We start from the raw sequence: 19,578 nt of genomic DNA, 5'->3' as shown, positions 1-19,578 counted from the left end.
ATGGTGGCATGCACCTGTAATCCCAGCTACTTGGGAGGCTGAGGCAGGAGAATCACTTGAACCCAGGAGGTGGAGGTTGCAGTGAGCCGGGATCGCACCATTGCACTCCAGCCTGGGCACAAAGAGTGAAACTCCATCTTAAAAAAAAAAAAAAATTCATAGAACCAACCTGTAACCATGTGGGATAAGTGCTTGTGTTAAAGGAAAATCCCTAAATGTGTTTTATTTTTTAATCCTTATGCTTCCCTTCAGGCTTTTTCTATCTTCTGCTCTTTGCCACCTGTGAGGTCCCAATACTACCCAGGTAAGCAAATACCCGAAAGGTCAAAGAGACTGGGTAATCTGGTGTTCCCGTTAATTCTCTCTGTCTATAGAGTTTTATTCTGAGACTTTCTCTTTTGTGAATTCTTTGACACTTTTAAGGAGAATTTTGTATTTTGTCCTATATATTTTGTTTCCATTGGAGAGATATGGAGGAGAAATGGTCCAAATATTATAGCCAACCATAAACAAAAACTGAATTACGCCTAAATCTATTTAACAAGTTGAAATATGACTAAGCTGTTCAGTAATATTTGTCATTTATTTCAACGAATATTTTCCTTAACTTTCTGAGGAAACTAAGTAACTAATTTCAAATGAGAAGAAATACAATGAAAACAAAAATAAAGTGAAATAAAAATTTTAAAATATAAGGCACAAAATTAATGATATGAGAAAGTGCTTGTGTTCCCATGTTAAAAGATGAAATCATGAGACAACCTTTTAGTAACTTCTGATAGGGGTTTATACATATTTATATATGTATACTACTCAAAGTCGGCATTTATGGCATGAAGTGATGAGCACTATCTAAGCCTTCCTCTTAGGGCTCCAAGCAAACAGGTGCCTCTCATTTTACAGAGTCTAACCCCGTAAATGGAGAAAGACTCCTTGAGGGCATGAATATTGACAAAGGCTATCTCCTTGACCAAATTGTAGATAGGCTCCTCTGAGCCCTCTTTTTGACTGAGCTCATTCTTGAGTCCTGTCTTTGGCTTGCCTAGTCCAGTTTTAATAAGAATCTTAACTCAGTTTGGCAAGAATTCCCCTACCCTTGATGTCTCCTCTCTGTGATGTTCCACGCACTGACCCCCCTCACTCTGCTCCTTGACTATAAATCTCCAGCTGTCTTTGCTATGCTCAGAATGGAGACTGATCTATTTCTCACCTATTGCAATGTCCCTATTGCAGTAGTCTTGAATAGTCTTCCTTATCACTTTAACAAGTGCCAGAATAATTTTCTCTTTAACAATAGCAAGCCAAGTTAAGGAACATGTGGCCTGCTGCCTAGAAATGCCCCAATCCTGCCCTTAATTTTTCAAAATTGTCTTCTTCCTCCTAGGCCTAGCTCCTTGAGACTTGCCCCTAGACGTCAACAATTTGATCATGTAGGGAAAATGCTTGAGATGTAAAACTGAGTTAAGAGCAGAACTGCAAAGATTAGGTTAAGTGGAAATTGAGTTCTTGAAAGATAATATTGCCTGATAAAAGTGGGTGGTTTAGAGTGGGATCTGAACATGGCGGTGGTGGTAGCTGCTAAGGCGCTGAAGGCCCGGGGGGATGGAGGGCAAGAAATGCCCGCGTCCTCCGGGGGATTCTCGCAGGAGCCACAGCTAACAAGGCTTCCCATAACAGGACCCAAGCACTGCAAACCCACAGCTCCCCAGAGGGCAGGGAGGAACCTGAACTCCTATCCCCCGAGATGGAATACATTCCCAGAAAGAGGAGCAAGAACCCCATGAAAGCTGTGGGACTGGCCTGGGCCATCGGCTTCCCTTGTGGTATCCTTCTCTTCATCCTCACCAAGCAGGAAGTGGACAAGGACCGTGTGAAGCAGATGAAGGCTCAGCAGAACATGCGGGTGTCCAACATGGGCGAGTATGAGAGCCAGAGGTTCAGGGCCTCTTCCCAACGTGCCCCGTCCACTGATGTTGGGTCTGGGGTGCAGACCTGAGGAACTATGCAACTCTCCTAAACTGTATTGACTGTGAAGTCCTCAGGTTTGGCCAGGATTCCAGTTCTTGCCGCTGAGGTCCACTAGAGGGCGCAAGAAGCCCAGGTTGCTGCCAACCCCTACCCCGCCCCACACCCAGGAGCCAACCAAAGGCAAATAAAGTTATTGAGTGTTTAGTGGGGGGGGGGGGGAAGTGGGCAGTTTAGGCCTTGGTTTGATTTAAGATGGAAACAAAAGCAAAATTCCAGCAGTATGAGCAGGTCGCCCCAAACTGGGCAAAATGCAAGGCAGCCATGTTTGGTGGCGCCTTTGTCTCTGAGTGGCGTTTTTTCACACAGGAAGGGCGGGAGAAGAGTGCCCCAAGGCAGGCTTCCTTGCAAATATGCAGCACTACTGCCCCTGTGAGGAAATCATTTAAAGACAGAATGCGCCATTACAGCGTTCTCCCCTTGAGGCCCAGCTGTTGGAGAAGGTCTGGCCTGTGGGTAGGTGGAAGAGGCTGGGGCTCCATGCTGAGCCTCCTTGCCTTCTCCTCTAAGGCCTTAACAGAGACCCGGACATTGGTGGTATCTTGGTATAAAACCTGGAGAGTGAGGGGCTTGGAGTGAACCATCAGCTGCCAGGCGGTACTGGCACAGAAGTCGTGGGGCGGGGCCTCACTTCCTCCTGGTGTGGTCAGGACTGGAGGGACCCATTCAAACACAAATGCAAGCTCTTGTGGGCATCTGTCTCCTATTCCTGCCCCTTGGAGCAAGAGTTAGCAGGCTTTCACGTGGTACCACCATCCTATGATGAAGGCCTTATTATATACAAGGACTCCTCAAGGAAGCTATGGGACGTTGGTTTCTTGTGGCAGCTGTGTCAGAACACAAAGAACAGGCCAATTCCAGATGACATATTGCAGAGGCAAGTGTGCTTGCTGAGGATCTCAGGTCAAACATCTAGAGATTCACTGCCTGCAGCCAGGAGGAGTTGAAGAGAAGTGGGGCCACGTAGCCAAACCAAGAAGTAATGAAACGTCTAAAGGAGTAGATACGAAAAAACAGATGGAGAAGAAGTAATCCAAATATGTTAGCCAAGCATAAACAAAAACTGAAGTAGAATTCAATCTAATTTAGATGTTTTACATATGACTAAGCTATTAAATAATATTTATCATTTATTTCAACACAGACAGTGAAAAGGATTGAAAAAGAACACACATTTCCAAGTCCTTGCCTGCCAGAGGTGTCATTCCTTGTGATATCACTCTATGACTTCATACGCGCCTGTTGTAGAAGGAACATTGCAAAGAAATGTGATTATTTCTAGAAGTGCAAAAATCAGGTGGCAAAAATGATGTCACTGAAGATCATGAAGGAGGACACGTTGGCACATCATCCCTCCACAGAAGCAACAACGAGCCAGGCATAAACTAGAAAGAAGTGTAGGCTGGGCGCCGTGGCTCACGCCTGTAATCCCAGCACTTTGGGAGGCCGAGGCGGATGGATCACGAGGTCAGAGATCGCGACCATTCTGGCTAACACGGTGAAACCCTGTCTCTACTAAAAATACAAAAAATTAGCTGGGCGTGGTGGCGGGCGCCTGTAGTCCCACGTACTGGGGAGGCTGAGGCAGGAGACTGGCATGAACCTGGGAGGCTGAGGCAGGAGAATGGCATGAACCTGGGATCTCGGAGTGAGCCGAGATCGCTCCACTGCACTCCAGCCTGGGCGACAGAGCGAGACTCCATCTCAAAAAAAAAAAGAAAGGAAGGAAGGAAAGAAAGAAAAGAAAGAAAGAAAGAAAGAAAAAGAAAGAAAGAAAGAAGTGTCAGAATCCACTTTTACAGAACTCTAGAGCTTGTCAAAAACTTACAACACTCAGAGAAGCCTTGACGAAGAAGTAAGTGGCTACTTTGTGGTGAGAGAGCGAGAGCTGCGGCATTTTAAATTGCCTGTCTACCATCCCCCAGCCTCCACAGTGCCTTCAGTATAGCTCCTACCCTCGTGCATAGGTATAATACAGAACTTGTTCTCAAAGAATTGTTGCATTCCAGTTTGACCTGTCTTTTGGCTCCCTAAAGGATTGGTTTAAGAGCTTGCTTTTGTTTTGCCTCACTTGGAGTGTTTCCAAGTTTGGAACAACTCCTGAGGGGCATGTGTTGAAAAAACTTAAAGACACAAGTATTGGCATAAGAGTCTGGGGCAAGGGACAACAGTTAAAATAAACAATAAACAGATGGAAAAGCATGGGAAGGAAGAGGCTATGAAAGGAAATACTTGGGGGAATAAGAACTTTAAAATGTTCTTGTATATACTAGAGAAATAAGAAAGCCATGCACATGAGGCTGGACAATTATTCAGAAAATGCCTGAGAAGACCTTAAGGTCTCATATCTCACTAGCTTTCAGGCCCCTTGCAAGCTAGAAGTGAAGACTGCAGCCTGGCTAGTTGAAAGAGTGCCTCAACACACAGAGCCAGCCTTCAAGGACTTAGAGAATACTTCTCTTTCTTTCTTTCTTTCTTTCTTTTTTTTTTGAGACGGAGTTTTGCTCTTGTAGCCCAGGCTGGAGTACAATGGCACGATCTTGGCTCCCTGAACCTCCGCCTCCCGGGTTCAAGCGATTCTCCTGCCTCAGCCTCCAGAGTAGCTGGGATTACAGGCTTGTGCCACCATGCCTAGCTAATTTTTGTATTTTTAGTAGAGACGGGGTTTCACCATGTTGGCCAGGCTAGCCTCGAACTCCCGACCTCAGGTGATCCACCTGCCTCAGCCTCCCAAAGTGCTGGGATTACAGGCATGAGCCACCGCACCCGGCTACTTCTCTTTCTTTCTTAGGTTCCACATGTTTAAGGAAACTGTCAGAGTACTAGGTGACCACTAAGCTATCAGAACACTGACTCCAGTGGCCACAAATGATAAAAATACAGACTTTACAAAAATATTTAAGAAAAGTTACTAAAAAAGCAAATAACAAACGACAACACACAAATGCTATCAACTAACCCCATGGGGTGGGGAGGCAAGTGTGTTTAGAAATCTAATTTCCAGAGTTGATACAGTATGATATCGAAACATCTAATTTTTATTTATATTTATTTATTTATTTATTGAGATGGAGTCTTGCTCTGTCACCAGGCTGGAGTGCAGTGGCGTGGTCTCGGGTCACGGCAACCTCCGCCTCCCGGGTTCAAGTCATTCTCCTGCCTCAGCCTCCCAAGTAGCTGGGACTACAGGCACACGCCACCACGCCCAGCTAATTTTTGTGTTTTTAGTAGAGACGGGTTTCACCATGTTGGCCAGGATGGTCTTGATCTCCTGACCTCGTGATCCACCCACCTCAGCCTCCCAAAGTGCTGGGATTACAGGCGTGAGCCACCACGCCCGGCCCAAAACATCTAATTTTTAATGATAAACAAAAAAGAAGACACGCAAAGAAAACAAGAAGGTATGGCCTACTCACAGGGAAAAGAGAAATTCATAGAAACTGTGCAGAAGGAAGCCCAGGCACTGGGCTTACTAGAAAAGAATTATGTCAACTCTCTTAAATATGCTCAAAGTGTTACCATAAATGAAATACAAAGAACTAAAGGAAACCAAGAGAATAATGTCTCACCAAGTAAAGAATATCAATAAAGAGAGAGAAATTATTTTTTAAAAAGACAAATAGAACTTTTGGAACTGAAAAGTACAGAAACTGAAATGAAAAAAAAATCACTGGAAGTTTCCAACAGCAGATTAGAACAGTTAGAAAAAAGTCAGTGAATATGAAGCTAGAGCAATTGAAACACATGAATATAAACATGCAAGAAGCTCAACAGACTCCATGTAAGATAAACATGAAGAAATCTACAATGAGAAAGCTTATAATCCTGCTGTCATAAGACAAAGACAAAGCAAGAATCTTGAAAGCATCGTAAGAGAAAGGCCTTAATTATATACAAGGACTCCTCAATAAGATTAGCAGCCAGTTTTTCTTCAGAAACCATGGAAGCCAAAAGGCAGTGGGATAACATATTTAAAGTTCTAAAAGCAAACAAACTTGTCAATAATTCCATATCCCCCAAGACTAACTTTCAGAAATAAAGGAGAAATTAAGACATTCCTAGATAGAAAAGAATTTACAGATTCCGCCAATAGTAGACTTCCCATGACAGAAATGCAAAACAGAGTCTCTCAGGATGAAATGAAAAGACACTAGATAGTAACTCAAAACCATATGAAGAAATAAGGAACAAAGAAAAGGGTAGCTACACAGATACATAAAAAAGCCAGAAGAATTATATTTTTGGTTTATAATTCCCTTTTCCTCCCATATGATTTTAAAAACAAATGCATGAAACAATAAGTCTGCATTAATAGGTACACAATGTTCAATTATGTAGTTTGTAAAAATAACACAAAAGGGATTAGAGCTTTAAAGGAGGAGGTTTTATGTATTATATAAACTACTTTATAGATTAATAAAAATTGATTGCTCTAAAATTAAGATATTAATTGTATTCTGCAGGATAACCATAAAGAAAAAAATTAGTATATAGAGAAAAAGAAATGGAAAGGAATAAAAATGGTGCACTAGAAAAGATCAATTAATCACAAAAGAAGGTAGGAATTATGGAATTGAGAAAAAAGCTATAAGACATACAGAAAATATATAGCAAAATAGCAGGAATAAGTCCCTCTTTACCAGTAATTACTTTAAATGGATTAAACTCCAAGGCAAAGATTGGCAGAATGGATTTTTTAGAACATCCAACTCTATGCTGTCTAAAAGAGTTGGCTTTAGATCCAGTTCACAAATGGTTAATAGTAATAGCACGAAAAAAATATTTCATGCAAAAAGTAACCAAAAGAAAATTGTTCTGACTCTACTGATACCAGACAAAATACACCTTAAGACAATAATTGTTTCAAGAGACAAAGATGGACATTATATAATGATAAGGTCAGTCTGTCAAGATGTACTAATTAAACATACATATTTATTTTACAAGAGTCCCCAAATACATGAGGCAAAAACTGAACAGAACTAAAGGAAAAAATAGAGTTCTAAAAAGTAAGTTGGTGACTTCAATACCCCACTTTATTTATTTATTTATTTATTTATTTATTTATTTATTTAGAGACAGAGTCTCTCACTCTGTCACCCAGGCTGGAGTGTAGTGGCACCATCTTGGCTGCAATTTCCACCTCCTGGGTTCAAGCGATTCCTATGTCTCAGCCTCCCGAGTAGCTGGGATTACAAGCGTGCGCCAACATGCCCAGCTAATTTTTTTATTTTTAGCAGAGAAGGGGTTTCACCATTTTGGCCATGCTGGTCTTGAACTGTTGGCCTCAAGTGGTCTGCCCGCCTCAGCCTCCCAAAGTGCTAGGATTACAGGCGTGAGCCACGTCACCCAGCCTAATTCCCCACCTTAAATAACGGATGAAACAACTAAACTGAAGATCATTAAGGAATTAGAGAATGTGAACAAAGTTATGAATCAACTAGACCTAAAAGATATAAAAATATATCTTACCTTGAAAGGTAAGATTCTATCACCTACCATGTAGACCATGCTGTACCAGGAGAAGGGAACTGGCTTTTGTGATATCCTGGCCTGTGCCTAACTCTCTTTTAGACTTATCATGGTTGATTTCAAAGATGGCCTATGGACATAGGTGTACTGACACACAGCAGTGCCTTGCAGAGGCTCTGGGAAGCAAAGCACGAGGTCTTCCAGGTATTTTGTGAAAGAGAAAAATGACCTCTAACCTTCCCTTCATATATCATCTAAAGAACACTCACAGCCTTGACTAGATGAGTTAGGCTCCTTAGGTAGCCCCTTCAGCCTTCACAAAGTCTGAATTCCATTCTCTGGCCTGATTGGCAGAGACATTCCCTGCCTCTGATTTAGGGAGAAAAGCAAACAGTTGGACCTTGGGGATCAAACCATGTAAGTTTGCTAACACTAGGTAAGAGAAATGGCAAAGTCAAGGGCATTTTACTTCTAACATGTGATAACCTTGAACCAAACGTCTAAACATGTATGTATTCTAGAGAGCCAATATGCACATTGTAATGTATCTGTAAATTGAAAAAATTCAAACAAAACAACTAACAGTGTCTACTTCTCTAAAGCTGAGTTTTTGAGAGCACATTTTCCAGTTTTATTTTTATTTATAATGAAGGCTTGACGCATTGACAAATAAGGCTTAGTACTGATAACATTCTGAGTAATACCATGTTTTTATCTAAAAATAAACAGCACTGTTTACATGCTTGGATGATTAAATGTCTTGCTCTTACTAGTCAAGAAAATTACAAACTTCTAACAAATTATTATTTAACACAAAATCCAATTAGCTGAAGTATGTTTAGTGACATTTTAAGTAGCCTTTCTATATAAAACCTGAGAAAAATGATAGAAGGAAAAATATTAAATTAGAAGGAAATTTCACATAAAGGGTGTTATTTGATGTTTATAACAAAAAAAATTCCTGCACATGTACATTCCCTCTACCCCCCAATAAAATGCAAATAGAAGAACGAGCTAAATGCAATTGAGAAAAACAGTAATTGAATTTTGATTGAGTTTATGTGATAGAGAATATGCCTCATTAACTTGTTATAATTGTTTAATTTTTCATTTTTTTGCCAAATGTTTATATCATCCTTAGGATTTGAGCACTGGTTGATTCATTGCTATTTTTGAACAATAAAGAAATGTTATGAGAGTTAGCAATAAAGTACTATTAGTTACTCCATACCATTGGAAATTTCCCATTACCTAACATTGTGTGAAATATTCAAGGCACTAAATACTACCTATAATTTGATGAGGATGGAATTGAAGGGAGTAATTAATGTGATTGTGTGTGTGTGTTGAACACTTCGTTGTGCAAATAAGGGAGTATATTAATAAGCCTATCGCTTTAGTTAAATAGTATCACCTCTCATGAACAATCATAGAACCCATTTATAATATTTGAATGCATGTAGCCATCAAGCTGCTGATGGTGGTTGCTCCATGAAAATGGGATTTGCGATGAAGTGTTTTTGTTTGTCCTTCATAGATTTGAATATTCTAAGAGATTTCTCAAAAAGCTGATATTCACAATTTGAGAAGCAATCAAGAACAAACCTGTGCTGAAAAAGTTGGTGCAAATTCCTTATTGACCACAGATGGAATTCAATAATTTATATTTCTTCGAAACGTAGAAAAACGGAATATTGGGATCTGGTGGGGGGGCCGGCGGCGGTCTGGGAGCGGCGCGCCATGTACACCATCACCAAAGGGCCCAGCAAGCTGGTGGCACAGCGCCGCACAGGTCTCAAGCAGCAGCAGGTGGAGGGCCAGCTCCACTAGCTCCTGAAACGCCGGCAGCCCGCGCCACCGACCTTGCAGCCCCAGCGGGCGCAGCCCTTCGCATATCCGCCAGGACCCTGGCCCCTGCCGAGTCCAGGCCCAAGGCTTGTGTTCAATCGTGTGAATGGCCGGCGTGCCCCCTCCAAGTCCCCATCAGGGGACCCAGGAGACCTACACACTGGCCCACAAGGAGAATGTCCGCTTTGTGTCCGAAGCCTGGCAGCAGGTGCAGCAGCAGCTGGATGGTGGCCCAGCCAGTGAGGGCGGGCCAAGGCCTGTGCAGTACTTGGAGAGGATCCCCAATCCCAGGCTGCAGAAATTCGTGCCCTTCCCTTGGCCCAGCTGTCGCAAGCTGCTATGGCCAGGGGCCGAACCTGTCTGACCTCAGTCCTGCTCACTGTGCCCAGGGACCAGAGACCAGCCCCTGGGGATGTCGGAGAGGAGCTCCAGGCTAATAACGTCGAGAAACTGCCAAAAAAAAAAAAAAAAAAGTAAAGAAAGAAAAGAGAAAGGGAATACTGATAATAGATCTGCATTTTGAAATTACTTGTTTCTTGGTGGTGGCATTAACTGTGACCTACCTGCTTTTCTTTATACAGGGCTACTGTATCTGAAAATATTGTAAAGAAGCAGATCTAATTTCAAGAAATGCCAAAAACAGGAAGGCACTCTTAAAAAAAAACCTAGCATCCCACAAAATATTTAAGAATAATCTTTAAGAATATTTAACAAGTTTGCAAATGTTTAAGCTACAATAAATGTAGAGAACATATTTGAACACTGGACATAAAAATACATGGGAACTTTAAATAGAGAAGTTCTTATATGACCAATAGAAGACGTGAATGTGTGATAAAACTATTTTAAAAGTCATTTCCTATTGGGATTGAGAGACCACATATTTATGGTATATATACGCCTATGTGTGTACACATGTTTACTAACCATAGTCATGATTAGTCATGGTAGTGATTACTCATGGTAGTCATTTCAGTTAGCACGCTCTGTGCCTATATCCGTATGTATGTGTGTATGTACTTATTTATACAAAACAAGATGTTAAGGAGAATTCGTACATGCATTTAATGCAAGCAAATACTTTCCCTTCAAAACTTTGTCAGAATACACATCTGGTCTGATCCAAAGCACAATGTACAGATTAATCCAATTTTAATATAGATTTATTTTTTGTGTGAACCAAAATATAGTAGGCGTATGTATGTATACATTGAAAAGTGTGGAAGAAAATAATCCAAAATGTTATCGGTTGTCTTAACAGATTTTATGATGGTGTTATTCTTCTTGACGTACACAAGATTATTTTTAAACTACGTGGCAAACACCATTCTTTTTTAATTTTTTTTTTTTTTTTTAGAGACTGAGGTGTCACTATGTTCTTCAAGCTGCTCTGTTCCTGGGCCCAAGCTATTCTCCTGCCTCAGCCTCCCAAGAAGCTGAAACTACAAGAACACAAGACTGTACCTGGCTTGCAAACACCATTGCTAATAAGAAGATATTGTAAGACTGATACTCAAGAGGTAACACACACACACACACACACCCACACATGCATGCAGGCACACACATACACACTCAAGTCACAAGAAGAAGCTGAAAAATATTTAATGGCATAGGAACATGTGGAAATATAAATTATTCACTGTTAAACAGGGGACAATTTTTAAAACTGTGTAACTATCTTTTTTTTTTTTTTTTTTTTTGAGACAGTCTCACTCATTCTGTCGCCCAGGCTGGAGTGCAGTGGCGTGATCTCGGCTCACCGCAACCTCCACCTCCTGGGTTCAAGCGATTCTCCTTCCTCAGCCTCCTGAGTAGCTGGGACTACAGGTGTGGCCCACCACACCTGGCTCATCTTTGTATTTTTAGTAGAGACAGGGTTTCACCATGTTGGCCGGGCTGGTCTCAAACTCCTGATCTCAAGTGGTCCACCGGCCTCGGCCTCCCAAAGTGTTGGGATTACAGGCGTGAGCCACTGAGTCTGCTCCAAAACAGTGTAACTTCTAATGGGAGTTTATACAGATGTAAGTATATGTATCATGCCCTGTGGAACAATGTATTACATACAATGATGTGCGCTGTCTTGGCCTTCTCTTCCTACTTCTACCAAACACTTTCTGACAATTCATCACATAACCTGAGAAAATGGAGGAGGACTCCCTGGTTGTCTGGGGAGAGGAATAGGTCAAAGATCACCTAGACTTGTGAATTGGTGGCTCATAATGATCTCCAGGCTTCTGACCATTTATTCTCGCTTTTCTTCTCTGATCCATCTAATTTCCGGCCTGAGACAGACATTTTGATACCAAGTGAAAGTACTGAGCCAACCCACATAGACTAAGTATGGAAAACATTTAATTTCTTGAAAGAACAAGATTCCTGATGAGGATGGGTGGTTTAGGCTTTGACTTGATTTCACATGGAAAAGAAAAGCAAAAGTACAGGAATTTGCACAGGTTGCCCCAAACTGTGCAAAATGCAAGGCAGCCATGTTTCCTGGCGCATTTGTCTCTGGGTGGCGTTTTTTCAGACAGGAAGGGCGGGAGAAGACTGCGCCAAGACAGGGCGTCCTTGGAAATCTGAAGCACTACTGCCACCGTGAGGAAATCGTTTAAAGACAGACTAGGCCATTACAGCGTCCTTCCTGGGAAGCCTCGCTGTGGGGGAAAGTCTGGTCCGTGAGGAGTTAGAAGAGGATTGGGCTCCAGGCTAGGTCTTGTTGCCTTCTCCTCTAAGGCCTAAAGAGAGACCTGGACTTTGGCGGTATCTTGGTGTAGAACCTGGAGAGCGAGGGGCTTGGAGTGAAGGAGCAGCTGCCAGGCGGTCCTGGTACAAGAAGTCGTGGGTCGGGGCCTCAGTTCCTCCTGGTGTGGGCAGGACAGCAGGAACCCTCTCAAAGACACATGTAGGCTCTTATGGGCATCTCTTTCCTGTTCCTGCCCCTTGGAGCAAGAGTCAGAAGGTTTTCACGAGCTGTCATCTTGCTATGGATCTTTGGGTCTATGGTAGCATCAGTGTCGCGCACAATCAACAAGGTTATTCCAAGGGAAGTTTACAGGATTTGCTATTAGAACCTTCACACTCCAGGTTCTGTAGCAAGATACCGCTAATGTCCAGGTCTCTTTTAAAGCCTGAGAGGAGTAGGCGAGGCCTCCTGGCATAGAGGCCAAGCCTCTTCCACCTCTTACCAGATCAGACCTGCCCCAACAGGTAGCCCTCACTACAACTCTGTAATGGCGTAGGGTTTCGTTAAACGACATCCTCACGATGGCAGTAGTGCTCCAGATATGCCAAGAAGTCTTGCCTTGGAGCCCTCTACTCCCGCCCTTCCTGTATGAAAAAATGCCACGCATCGACAAAGGCGCCACCAAACATGGCTACCTTGCATTTAGCCCAGTTTGGGGCCAGCTGGTCTTACCGCTGCACTTTTGCTTTTGTTTTCCACTTGAAATCAAACAAGGCCCGCCTTCATCAAGAATCTTGTGCTTTCAGAAATTAAATATCCTCCTGTCCAAGGCCTTGAGGGTACGATTTATTTCACAGAGTTACGGGGCCAGTACATTTCATGGTATAAAATTATCTTTTTCAGGGGGTGAAGGCACAAGGAGAAAATTACTTGAAACTTGGAGATCTTCTCTGGCAATCAATTTACAAATTCTGGTGTTCTTTGATCTGGCTCCCCGCCCAGACAACCAGGGAGTTCTTCATGTTCTAGCCTCATGTGTTGCACTATAGGCAGTAATTTGGCATCTGCCATAGAGGAGGGATCAGATAGTTGTCATTGCTGCCTGCCACATGTACTCCACATGGAATGATACTCATAGTGCATATGTTCAATTCCTGTCGAGGTTACACAGAGTTATATCTCATGGTCGCATCATTAAACATCAAAATACAACATTTCCCATGTGTTACATATACTTCAAGTATTTCCTGAGACTTTACACGGTGCCTATGTGGGGAATGGATGGGTGCGTTATGTTTTCTCCCTTGGAGCAAGAGTTAGCAGCCTTTCAGGCAGTGTCACTCTGCTGTGAAGCATGAGTCATTTGTTGCAGCAATGTGACAACACCAAGGACAGACCAGTTCCAGGTGGGATGTAGCAGGAGCGAGTAAGTTTTCTGAGGGTCTCAAGGGTACCCAATTGTCTGGAGACTAGAAGGGCATAAAGAGAAATTGAACCACTGAGCTAATCAAGGAAGAGTTACATCTTCTTCTAGTGGACTGTTGTACATAAACACATAAACCAAAAACAGTGAAAGGGATTGAAAATCAATCTACATTTTAATAGTATTTGTTGGAGATGGCATTACCCGTGATCTGACTTCACATTATCATGTATGACTATTGTGGCAGGTATGTTTTCAAGAAGCATGATTGTTTCTACAAATTCAAAAACAGGTGGCAAAAGTGACATCAATGAAAATTATGCATTAGGGAACTTCTGTAGTCCCTCTCTCCAGAAAGGCAACTCAAAACAATCAAGAATCTATAATTAGAAGATCATTTTCTCAACACGATATATGGGGTATTTATAAAAAATCTACAGGTAGTATTATACTCGAGTGAAAGACTGAAAGCTTTCCTCCTAAGATCATGAACAAGGCAAGAATGCACACTTTTGCCCTTTTCTTGAACAGTACACTTAAAATTCTAGTCAGGGTCATCAGACAATGAAGATATATAAAAGGCATCCAAGTTGAAAAGAAAAAAAATGGAAATTATCTCTCTTCATAAAGATGATGATCTTATAAAAATGCTTTAAAATGCAGAAAAGCCATATTAGAGCTAATGAACAATATTCAGCAAGCCCCGCAGGATAGAACATTACATGGTAAAAATCAGTTATAGTTGTGTACACTAGCAATGAACAATCTGAAAATTGAATTAAGAAAGCAATTCCATTTATAATAGCATCAAAATAAATCATATTTTAAGGAGAATATTTCACTAAACAGATGAAAGACTTGTACATTGAAAATCACAAAATATTGGAGAAGAACTTAAAGATTACCTGGATTTTTAAAAAGGACATCCTGTGGTAATGAGTTAGAAGACTAAATATTTATAATATGGCAATACTAGCCATAGAGATCTATAGATTTAATGTAATCCTAATTATTATTTCCATGAGCATTTATTTTTGGGAAAAAGAGCAAATTCTAAAGATCCTATTAAATTGCAAGAGATCTGAGTAACCAAAGTTTGAGTAAGAAAAACCAAGGTGGAAGACACACTTCTAGATTTCAAAATTTACTAGAAAATCTAGAGTAATCAAAGCAGAGTGATGATCAAATAAGAATACACACAGTGATTAATGGAAGAGATGAAGAGTCTGAAAATAAACCCAGACATTGTGGTCAATTGACTTTTCACAAAGTTATCAAGTTCATTTAATGAGACATGAATAGACTCCTTAAGAAATAGTGCTTAGACAACTGGTTATCCACATGCAAAAGGATGAAGTTAGACCTCTACCTCACATCATGTGCAAAAATTAACTCAAAATGTATCAAATGTCTAAAGGTAACAGTTAAAGCTATAAAACCTTCAGGGAAACTATAGGAATAAGTCTTCAAAACTTTAGATTTGGCAATGATTTTTTAGCTATACTGCCAAAAGCACCAATAACAAAAGAAAAAATAAATTGGACTTCCCTGGAATTAAAAACTTTTTGCATCAAAGTGCACAATTCAGAACTTGAAAAGCCAACTTACGGAGTGGGAGGAAATATTTCCAAATCAATTATCTAAAAACTGCTAATATCCAATACATATAAAGGACTCTGAAAAACAACAAAAGACAACCCAATTTTTAAAAAATAGGCCAAGGGAGAGTGACATCACCAAAATGGTAGAGTGGAAGCAATCTGACTTTACCCCAAAGAAAACTAAAAACAGCTGTCTAGTGCCAAGATTGTCACAGGCAATATTGCAGAACTGAAAATTGAGACTATGACGATCTGTGGGTCCACAAGAAAGTGAATACATATGAGCAGCTGGAAAGATTAATGGACTTCTGTCTCTGTGATTCCCCAACTCGAATCTGCTAGGCACCATGTAGAAAATTCCCCCTGGACTCACGGTTTCCTCTGTAAAATGTGAGATCCAGGCAGGCAGCTAGCTTCTCTCCCATTTTGGTGTCCTTTGCAGGAATGTTGTTCTTGCCTCACTCCCTAGAAAGCATCCTGACTGCCTGTAGGAAGAAAAATCTCCGAGGGCAGCTAGAGACAAAAAGTGGAGTCGAAGCTAGCAACCTCAGTGCATTAAATTTGGGGACTCGTCTTTTACTGAGACAAAGAAGACCTCAAATCAGAGGGCATCAGCAGCAACATGAAAATGAACAGGAATGAAAAAAGAACCGGAAAGGCTATACTCTGGCCCAGCGTGGTAGCTCACGCCTGTAATTCCAGCGCTTTGGGAGGCCAAGGCAGGCAGATGACCTGAGGTCAGGAGTTCAAGTCTAGCCTGGCCAACATGGTGAAACCCTGTCTCTACTAAAAATACAAAAATTAGCTGGACGTGGTGGCACACGCCTGTAATCCCAGCTACTTGGGAGGCTGAGGCAGGAGAATTCCTTGAATCCAGGAGGCAGAGACTGCAGTAAGCCGATATCATGCCATTGCATTCCAGCCTTAGCCACAGGGCGAGACTCCATCTCAAAAAAAAAAAAAAAAAAAAAAAGAAAAGAAAGAAAGAGAGAGAGAGAAAGGCCATACTTAGATAAAATAGATTAAAAGTCAAAAACTGTAAAGAGAGACAAAGAAGGTCACTGTATAACAATGAAAATGCCAATACAGCAAGAGGATACGACAATTGCATGTATCTATGTACCCAACACTGGAACACAGAAATACATAAGGCAAACATTTGAAGATCTAAACAGAGTGATAGAATGGCGTACAACAATACTGGGAGACTTCAGTACTCCACTTTCAGTAATGGACAGCTTATCTAGACAAAGAAACACTGAAATTAAACTGTTCTCTAGACCAAATAAACTTAACTGACCTTTACAAAATATTTCATCCAATTGCTATAGAATTGCTTGTCATTAGCATATGGAACATTCTCCAGTATAGAGCATATGTTAGGCCACAGAACAAGGCTAAACAAATTTAAGAAAAGACCCGAAAATATGAAATTACTAGAAGAAAAGCCTGGGGAAATGCTTTAAGATATTGTTCTGGGGAAAGATTTTTTGTATAAGATCTGAAAAGCACTGGCAATCAAAGCGAAAATAGACAAATGAGAGTAAATCAAGCTAGAAAGCTTCTGCACAGCAAAGAAAACAACAAAGTGAGGAGACAACCTACAGAAAGAGAGAATATCTTAGCAAACTATTCGTCTAACAATGGAATAACAAATCACAATGTAAAACAAACTCAGCTCAATAACCAAAAACCAAATTATCTGATTTACAAATGGGCAAATGATCTGAATAGACATTTCTGAAAGAAAGACACAAATGGCCAACAGATACATGAAAATATGTTAAACATCACTAACCGTCAGGGAAACGCAAATCAAAACCACGTGAGATACCATGTTACCCCAGTTCAAATGGCTCTTACTAAAAAGACAGAAAATAACAGATGCTGGCTAGTAAGCAAAGAGGAATGCTTGTATACTGTTGCTGCAAATGTGTATTAATACAGCCACTATGGGACATGGGATGGAGTTTCCCCAAAAGCTAAAAATAGTTACCATATGATGCAGCAATTCCACTGCTGAGTATAGATTCAAAAGAAAGGAAATCAGTACAGCAAAGAGATATATGCATTGCCATGTTTATTGCATCATTATTCACAATAGCAAAAATATAAAATCAACCTAAGTGTTCATTGATGGATGAATGGATTAAGAAAATGTGGCATGCATATAAAATGGAAGATTATTGAGCCAGAAAAAGGAATAAAATCCTGTCATCTGCAGCAACATGAATGGAACTGTAGGACACTACATCAAGTGAAATAAGCCAGATACAGAAAGACATATCATCACATGCCCTCACTCATATGCAGGAGCTAAAAAGAATCCATCTAATGGAACTATAGAGTAGAATGGTGGATACCAGAAGTTAGGAAGGGAGAAGAATAAAGAGAGATTGGTTAATGACTACAAAAATACAGTTGGACAGAAGGAGTAAGTTCTAGTGTTCAATAGCATACTTAGGGCGACCATAGTTAGCAATAATTTAATGCTTATTTCCAAATACCTAAAAGAACATTTGAAATGTTTCCAACATAAACAAATAATAAATGCATTAGGTGATGAGTATCCCAGTTATCCTTTTTTGGTTATCACACATTTTATGGATGCATGAAAATATATGTACTACATAAATATGTACAAGTATATGCAAATTTTAAAAATAGGCAAAGGTCGGCCGGGCGCGGTGGCTCACGCTTGTAATCCCAGCACTTTGGGAGGCCGAGGCGGTCGGATCACGAGGTCAGGAGATCGAGACCACGGTGAAACCCCGTCTCTACTAAAAATACAAAAAATCAGCCAGGCGTGGTGGCGGGCGCCTGTAGTCCCAGCTACTCGGAGAGGCTGAGGCAGCAGAATGGCGTGAACCCGGGAGGCGGAGCTTGCAGGGAGCCGAGATCGCGCCACTGCACTCCAGCCTGGGCGACAGAGCGAGACTCCGCCTCAAAAAAAAAAAAAAAAAAAAAAGAAAGATGCTTCCATTATTAGTCTTTTCAGAAACGTAAATCAAAACCACCTGATGATACCAATTAACACCCACTAGAATGGGAATTACTTAAAAAGAGCAAATATCGGTGGGGAGGTGGAGAAGTTAGAACTTTTCTAGAGTGTGGGTGGAAATGCTAAATTGTGCACCTGCTACAGAAAGCAGTTTATCAGTACTTCAAAAACTTAAACATAGAAGGAACTATATGAGCTAGCAACTCTACTCCTATGTATACACCACCTATGATTGAAAACAAATACTCAAACAAGTACATGTATATACTCACTGTATGTATTTATTAACAATACCCAAAAGGTGAACATAAGCAAACATCCATCGCTTGATGAATGGATAAACAAAATGTGATATATACATATGTATATTATTCAGCTACAAAAATAAATGAAGTACTGACATATATTACAACATGGATGAAATTTGAAAACATGCTAAGTGAAAGAAGAAAGAAAAAAAGGCTACTTATTGTGATGATCAGTAGTGAGGGAAAGTAGATTAGTGTTTGCTAGGAGCTGGGCAGAGAGTGGAATGGGGAATGACTGCTTAATGAGTTCAGGGTTTTCTTTTGTGGTAATGAAAATTATTTGCCACTACATAGAGGTAGTGCTTGCACTGCATTGTGAAAGTACTAAATGCCACCAAATTTGAACATTTTAATGGTTATTTTTATGTTACATGAATTTTACCAACACAGTTTCAAAAAGTGCCAATATTTTTAAACCTATCATTATTTCCAAGAATAACTAATTGTATTTGAAAAGTACTCAAGTTATCAGTGAAGAAAACTTGTTTTAACAATTATACTACAGGGGAATTTGAACATTAGTTTATAAATGTACATATTATATGTGCATAGGAAAGAGATCATAATACATAACATAGATATTTTAAAAGTGATTACTTCTTCTCACTAGGTTTGACCTACCATATGTTTTCTGCTTGTAATTTCTTAAAGTTTTTCTAGAGTAAAATATAAAAAAACTCAAGCACTCAAAAGTATATATTGATATGGATATATTCAAAGATTATAAGGTGATGCTGAAGATTTTGTACAAAATTGCAAACAGTATGAATCCAATTATATTGAATGTAAAATGTGTGTGGGACTGTGTATTCATATCCGTTTATATGCATATACAGATTTTTAAATGCCATATGTATTTTTTTTTAGACAGGGTCTCACTGTGTCATCCAGGATGAGTGCAGTGGCATGATCGTGGCTCACAGCAGCTACCACCTCCCGGGGCTCCAGAGAAAGATTATAAGGTGATGCTGAAGATTTTGTACAAAATTGCAAACAGTATGAATCCAATTATATTGAATGTAAAATGTGTGTGGGACTGTGTATTCATATCCGTTTATATGCATATACAGATTTTTAAATGCCATATGTATTTTTTTTTAGACAGGGTCTCACTGTGTCATCCAGGATGAGTGCAGTGGCATGATCGTGGCTCACAGCAGCTACCACCTCCCGGGGCTCCAGAGATCCTCTCGCCTCCACCTCCTGTGTAGCTG

At 40.6% G+C, this 19,578-nt stretch overlaps 2 pseudogenes; both read left to right on the top strand.

The window, feature by feature from the left end:
- The first annotated feature begins 1,559 nt into the window (after positions 1–1,559).
- On the top strand, positions 1,560–1,996 carry LOC116811403 (probable hydrolase PNKD; annotated as a pseudogene).
- Positions 1,997–9,237: 7,241 nt separating this feature from the next.
- The window catches only part of LOC116811401 (MAPK regulated corepressor interacting protein 2-like), a 45,584-nt pseudogene continuing 35,243 nt past the window's right edge, over positions 9,238–19,578 (top strand).

The sequence above is a fragment of the Hylobates moloch genome, unplaced genomic scaffold, assembly GCF_009828535.3.
Source record: "Hylobates moloch isolate HMO894 unplaced genomic scaffold, HMol_V3 SCAFFOLD_7, whole genome shotgun sequence".
NCBI classification, from domain to species: Eukaryota; Metazoa; Chordata; class Mammalia; order Primates; family Hylobatidae; genus Hylobates; species Hylobates moloch.
This window is presented reverse-complemented; position numbering and strand designations above follow the sequence as displayed.